Source organism: Canis lupus, chromosome 35 (genome assembly GCF_003254725.2).
Source record: "Canis lupus dingo isolate Sandy chromosome 35, ASM325472v2, whole genome shotgun sequence".
NCBI classification, from domain to species: Eukaryota; Metazoa; Chordata; class Mammalia; order Carnivora; family Canidae; genus Canis; species Canis lupus.
Window position 1 is genome coordinate 3309115 of NC_064277.1, and position 6000 is coordinate 3315114.

A 6000-nucleotide genomic window follows, 5' to 3' on the forward strand; every position below is an offset into this window, starting at 1 on the left:
TTTGTTTCATCTTCCGCATATTTTGGCTAAGGCTGATTTGTGCCTTGATTGCTACATACAGTTTCTACTGCTGGAAATTTGAACTCAGTTTCCATCTGCCTGCAAGGTTAGCCTTGAGGTTAGCCAAGATCCAAACAGTCTCAGCGAGGGAATGAATAAAAAACATGGCCCCAGTATATTCACAAAATAGTTAGGCCTTACCTGATGGTTCCATTCTCTTTTCCTCAGATTATGTGTTAAATCTTCAGAAAGAATAATATGAAGTCAACGTACTTTACTGAAGTAAGGATATTGAAATGCACCCAAGGATAGGTACTTCACTTGGCTCTGGCCACCATCCGCATGACCATTGATGGCCAAACTCAGAGAGGGTCATCCCAACCAGAACTGTGTTTGCAATGATATTTTGAGTATTTTGAAAGAATGAATTGATATAAGAACTTGAGGAAAAAGGAAGATAAGATGGGAGAAATGTGAGAGGAAAAACGTTGCAGGTATTTATGATGACTTAAAAGGAAAGTACATCCCCAACAAAATGTTACAAACTGAATTCAACAATACATTAAAAGGATCACGCACCATAATCAAGTGGGGTTTCTTCTAGAAATGCAACATTCACAAATTAATCAACCTGATACATCACATTAACAAAGTAAAAGATAAAATCATATGATCATCACAATAGATGCAGAAAAAGCATTTGACAGAAGTCAACATCTATTCATGATAAAAGTGCTCTTCAACAAAGTGAGTATAACAGGAACCTACCTCAACACAATAAAAGCCACAGCGGTGACAAGCCCACAGCTAAAATTATACTCAATGGTGAAAAACTGAAAGATTTTCCTCTAATATCAGGTACATTACAAGGATATCAATAGTCAGCATGTTTATTCAACATAGTACTTGAAGTCCTAGCCAAAGCAATTAGGAAGGAATAAGAAATAAAAGACATCCAAATTGGAAATAAGTAAAATTATCTCTATTTCAGATGATATAATATTTTATATTATATATATATATATATATAAAACCCTGAAGACTCCACACACAAAAAACTGTTACAAATGATAAACAAATTCAGCAAAGTTGCAGATGTAAAATCAATATAGAAATATCAGCTATATTTCTATACACTAATAACAAACTACCAGAAAGAGAAATTTTTTTTTCAGAAAGAGAAATTAAGAAAACAACCCCATTTACAGTTGCATCAAAAAGAATAAAACATCTAGGAATAAATTTAACCAAAGACTTGAAAGACCTGTACACTGAAAACTATAAGCCATTAATGAAATAAATTGAAACAGACACATAAATAAAAAAATATTCTGTGTTCATGGGTTGGAAGAACTGTTCATACTGTTAAAATACCCATGCTACTCAAAGCAATATATAGATTCAATGCAATCTCTATCAAAATTCCAGTGGCATTTTTTAGAGAAATGGAACAAACAATCCTAAAATTTGTGTGGAACCACAAAAGACCCCAAATAGTCAAAGCTGTTTTGAAAAAGAAGAGAGTTGGAGACATCACACTTTCTGATTTTCAACTATATTACAAATTATAGTAATCAAAACTGTATGGTATTGGATTTAAAAAAAGACACAACGATGAATGATAGGAGAGATTAACACACACACACATTAACAGAACAGAGAATCCAGAAATAAACCCACACACGTATGGTCAATTAATTCACAACAAAGCAGCCAAGACTATATAATGGGGAAAGGAGAGCCTCTTCAACAGTGTTGGGAAAACTGGAAATCCACATGCAAAGAATGAAAGAGGACCACTAGCTTATACTATACACAAAAATTGACTCAAAATGAATTAAAGGCTTACATGTAGGATCTGAAAGCATAAAACTCCTAGAAGAGAACATAGGGGATGAATTCCTGGACATTGCTCTTAGCAATGATTTTTTTAAAATTATTATTATTTTACACCAAAAGCAAAGGCAGCAAAAGCAAAAACAGGTAGGACTACTTGAAACCAAAAAACTTCTGTACCATGATGGTAAAGGAAACCATTACCAAAAATGGTTTCCTATGGAATAGTATGAAAATGTATGAGAAGGTAACCTATAAAATGGGAGAAGATATTTGCAAATCATACATCTGATAGAAACTCATATAGCAAAAAACAAACAAAAAAACAAAAAAAAACCCAAAAAACAATCCAAATTTAAAAATGGGCAGAGGAACTGAATAGACATTTTTCCAAAGAAGACATACAGGTGGCCAACAGGTACGTGAAAAGATGCTCAGCATCACTCATCATCGGGGAAATGCAATGTCAAAACCACAATGAGATATGGACTCATAACTGTTAGAGTAGCTTTTGCCAAAAAGATGAGAAATGCCAAGTGTCGGCAAGGATGTAGAGAAAAGGCAATCCTTGTGCACTGTTAGTGGGATTGTAGATTGTTTAAACCAATCCAGTGATTCCACTTTATCCAAAGTAAATGAAATTACTCAGTCTCTCAAAGAGATCTGCATCCCACGGCCACTGCGGTATTTTTTACAACAGCCAAGACATGAAAACAGCCTAAGGGCAGCCCCGGTGGTGCAGCGGTTTGGCGACGCTTGCAGCCCAGGGCCTGATCCTGGAGTCCCGGGATCGAGTCCCACATCGGGCTCCTTGCATGGAGCCTGCTTCTCCCTCTGCCTGGGTCTCTGCCTCTGTGTGTGTGTGTGTGTTTCTCATGAATAAATAAATAAATCTTAAAAAAAAAAAAGAAAGAAAACAGCCTAAGTGGCTAAATGGATAAAGTAAATGTGATACACACACACACAAAGGAATATTATTCAGCCATAAAAAAGAAGGAAGTCGTGTCACTTGTGACAACATTCATGGACTCTGAGGGCATTATGCTAATAAAATCAGTCAGAGAAAGACAAATACTGTATGATCTCACTTATGTAGAGAATTTAAAACAAAAGAGGGAAACCCCAAATTCATTGATACAAAGAACAAATTGGTGGTTGCCAGAGGTGGAGGCTGGAGCCAGGGTGAATGAGATAGATAAAAATGGTCAAACTTCCAGCTATAAGAAATAAATCTTGGGGTGCCTGGGTGTCTCAGTCGGTTGAACCCCAGATTCCTGGTTCGCTCAGGTCATGATCTCTGGGTCCTGGGCTGAACGAGGAGTCAGCTTCAGGATTCTGTCTCTACGCCTCCATTCCCCCTCTCTCTCTAAAAAGTTTTTTAAAGGGGATTCCTGGGTGGCTCAGCGTTTGGTGCCTGCCTTCGGCCCGGGGTGTGATCCTGAAGACCCGGGATCGAGTCCTGCCTCGGGCTCCCTGCGTGGAGCCTGCTTCTCTCTCTGCCTGTGTCTCTGCCTCTCTCTGTGTCTCTTGTGAATAAATAAATAAAATCGTAAACAAAAATAAAATAAAAAGTTTTTTAAAATCTTTATTTATTTATTTTTTTATTTATTTATGATAGTCACAGAGAGAGAGAGAGAGGCAGAGACACAGGCAGAGGGAGAAGCAGGCTCCATGCAGGGAGCCCGACATGGGATTCGATCCCCGGTCTCCAGGATCGCACCCAGGGCCAAAGGCAGGCGCCAAACCGCTGCGCCACCCAGGGATCCCTTTTTAAAATCTTAAAATGAAAGAAACTTTAAAAAAATTTAACCTTTAGGGTATAATGTACAGCATGATAACTATTTTTTTTTAAAAAAAGGAAAGAATGGACCCCACCAACCATACAAACACAATCCCACAATGTTTAAATATAAGTTTTTCTTTCCTGTACATAGTTTTTAAATAATATTTGCCTGGTTTCATAAAAATACAAGTTCATTGTAGAAATTTTTTTAATTCTTATATATGCCTCCAAATAATAATAAGCAAAACCCACCTATAACCCTGGAACCTGTTTTGTTTTTTTTTTTAATATTTTCTTTATTTATTTTATTCATGAAAGACATGGAGAGAGGCAGAGACCCAGGCAGAGGGAGAAGCAGATCCATGTAGGGAGCCCGACACAGGACTCAATCCCAGGACCCCGGGGTCACTGCCCGGGCCAAAGGCGGGCGCCAAACCACTGGGCCCCCCGGGGATCCCCTGGAACCTGCTTTATACACGTCAGAGTGCAGATTTCCCGCCGCTCTTCCTCTCCCCTGGAGCCCGTGGCTTTTCGGATCTCTGCTCCAGACGACCAGCCGCGGATCGGAGTCCTGCCCCGCGGAGCAGGTGTTCAGACGCCCTGCGACCCGAGGAGGGGAGCTCAGGCCAAGGTGCGGCCCAGCCCCAGCGCCTCCGGTCGCGTCCCCGGGGAGCCCCGATGCCCGTGCCCTGCTTTCTGTCTCCACCTGCCAGGGGCGCCGGGCACAAGGTCGGGGGGGGGGGGCGGGGAGCTGCCAGTGGCAGGTGTCTACAAGGGCGGCAGGTGCGCGACCCCTCGCTGCCCGTCCCCCCCGCCCCCCCCCACGCCCTGGCCATGTGCCCTCGGGAGCCTTTCCTCCCAGAGCCACGGTGCAATCCCAGGGCGTGCCCGCAGCCCCCCACTCCCCACCCATGGCCGGTGTTCGCGGTCCGGGGCCTTGTGCTCCCGGGGCTAGAAAGATCCCGGATCCACTTTCTCAGATGCGAGAACAGCAGCAGAGACACGAGCCTTCCCCAGGGCTGGGCCGCTGCAGGCTCCCTGTGCTGCACAGCTGGCCCTGTCCCGTCCGCTGTCCCGCGTGGGGCCGTGGGGCCTGCAGACCCTGCTGCGGCTCAGCAACACGGCCCGCCCACCCCACCCGGGAGGCTGCAGGTGCTCGCTCACCTGGCTTAGCCCTTTCCGCCTTCACGGCCCCCCCGCTAGGCACTCCTGGGGATCACAGCGTTCACGTCAAACACGATGGGGCCACGCGGGCGCCCGGGAAACGTTGGCGAGCAGGTGAGACCAACCACCTGCTTCCCAGAACCGAACCCCGGGGTCTTTTGGTGGTCGATCCTTGCAAGACAGAACGGGAATGCCCTCGGGGCCGTCTCAAGGGACCAAGCAGTATTCAGGGACGTGCCTTTCATGACGACTGTGCATCGGGGGACCCTTCAGAGGCACCCTGACTGCCACGCCGAGGCCTTCCCGAGAGCTCCGGAGCAGCATGGGTGTTCATTCCACGCGCACTGCACCTGCTCGCCCGGGCAGCTCCCGGCAGGCGGGACGCTGGGTTGGTTTTGTGACTTCCCACCCGACGGCGCTGCTCCCGGGGGACAGACGCCTGGAAACCCAGTGCTGAGCGCGGCACCAGGCGGTGGGCAGGCGGGGGTGCCAGGGCCCAGCCAGCACCCCAGGGCCCCCCGCCTCCTCTCCAGCCACTCACAATGCGGCCCCCCGGGCCCAGCCTCGCCGCTCACCTAAGCTACTGGCTTGGGTTCCGCGGGGCAAGGGGAACGCGAGTGACGCCAGTGAGGTCCCCGAAACAGCCCAGCTCTCCCCCCAGGCCTCACACACAGAGGCTCCGGGTCACCGAGCGCGGTGACCACCTTCCGCACGCAACACGAGTGGCCGCAGGAACCTTGGCCACGTCTTCTCCAACACTCGCGGTCAAACCAACTCCCCCGGCGATCTCAAGTCAGAAGGTGTCTTCCGCCACTGCACGGGGAACACGCCCCGTCTGGTCACCCTGGGCCACTGGTAATGCTCAGAGCAACCGGATGTCGCCCATCTCAAGGAGCCTGCGACCCCAGACCCTGGGGCTGGAGAGCGCAGGCAGGCAGGTGCGCACGTGGCAGGGGTGCGTGTCCCCACGTGCCCACCTGGCTCACGCTCCCCTGGCCTCTGTGCTGGGTCGCGAGCCCTCCCTACGGCTCCTCCAGGCCGTGTCCCCGTCCTCTGGGCAGCTGGCCCTGCGTCCCGAGGAGAGCCCTCCGGCAGGGCGGTGCACCCAGTGGCCCCCGCTGGCCCTGCCACATGGCCCCGGGCTCCGGGAAGGGCACCTGCGGGTCCGAGGCACAGGGGGCACGGAACACACACGCGCAGGAGCCCGCGTCACAGCG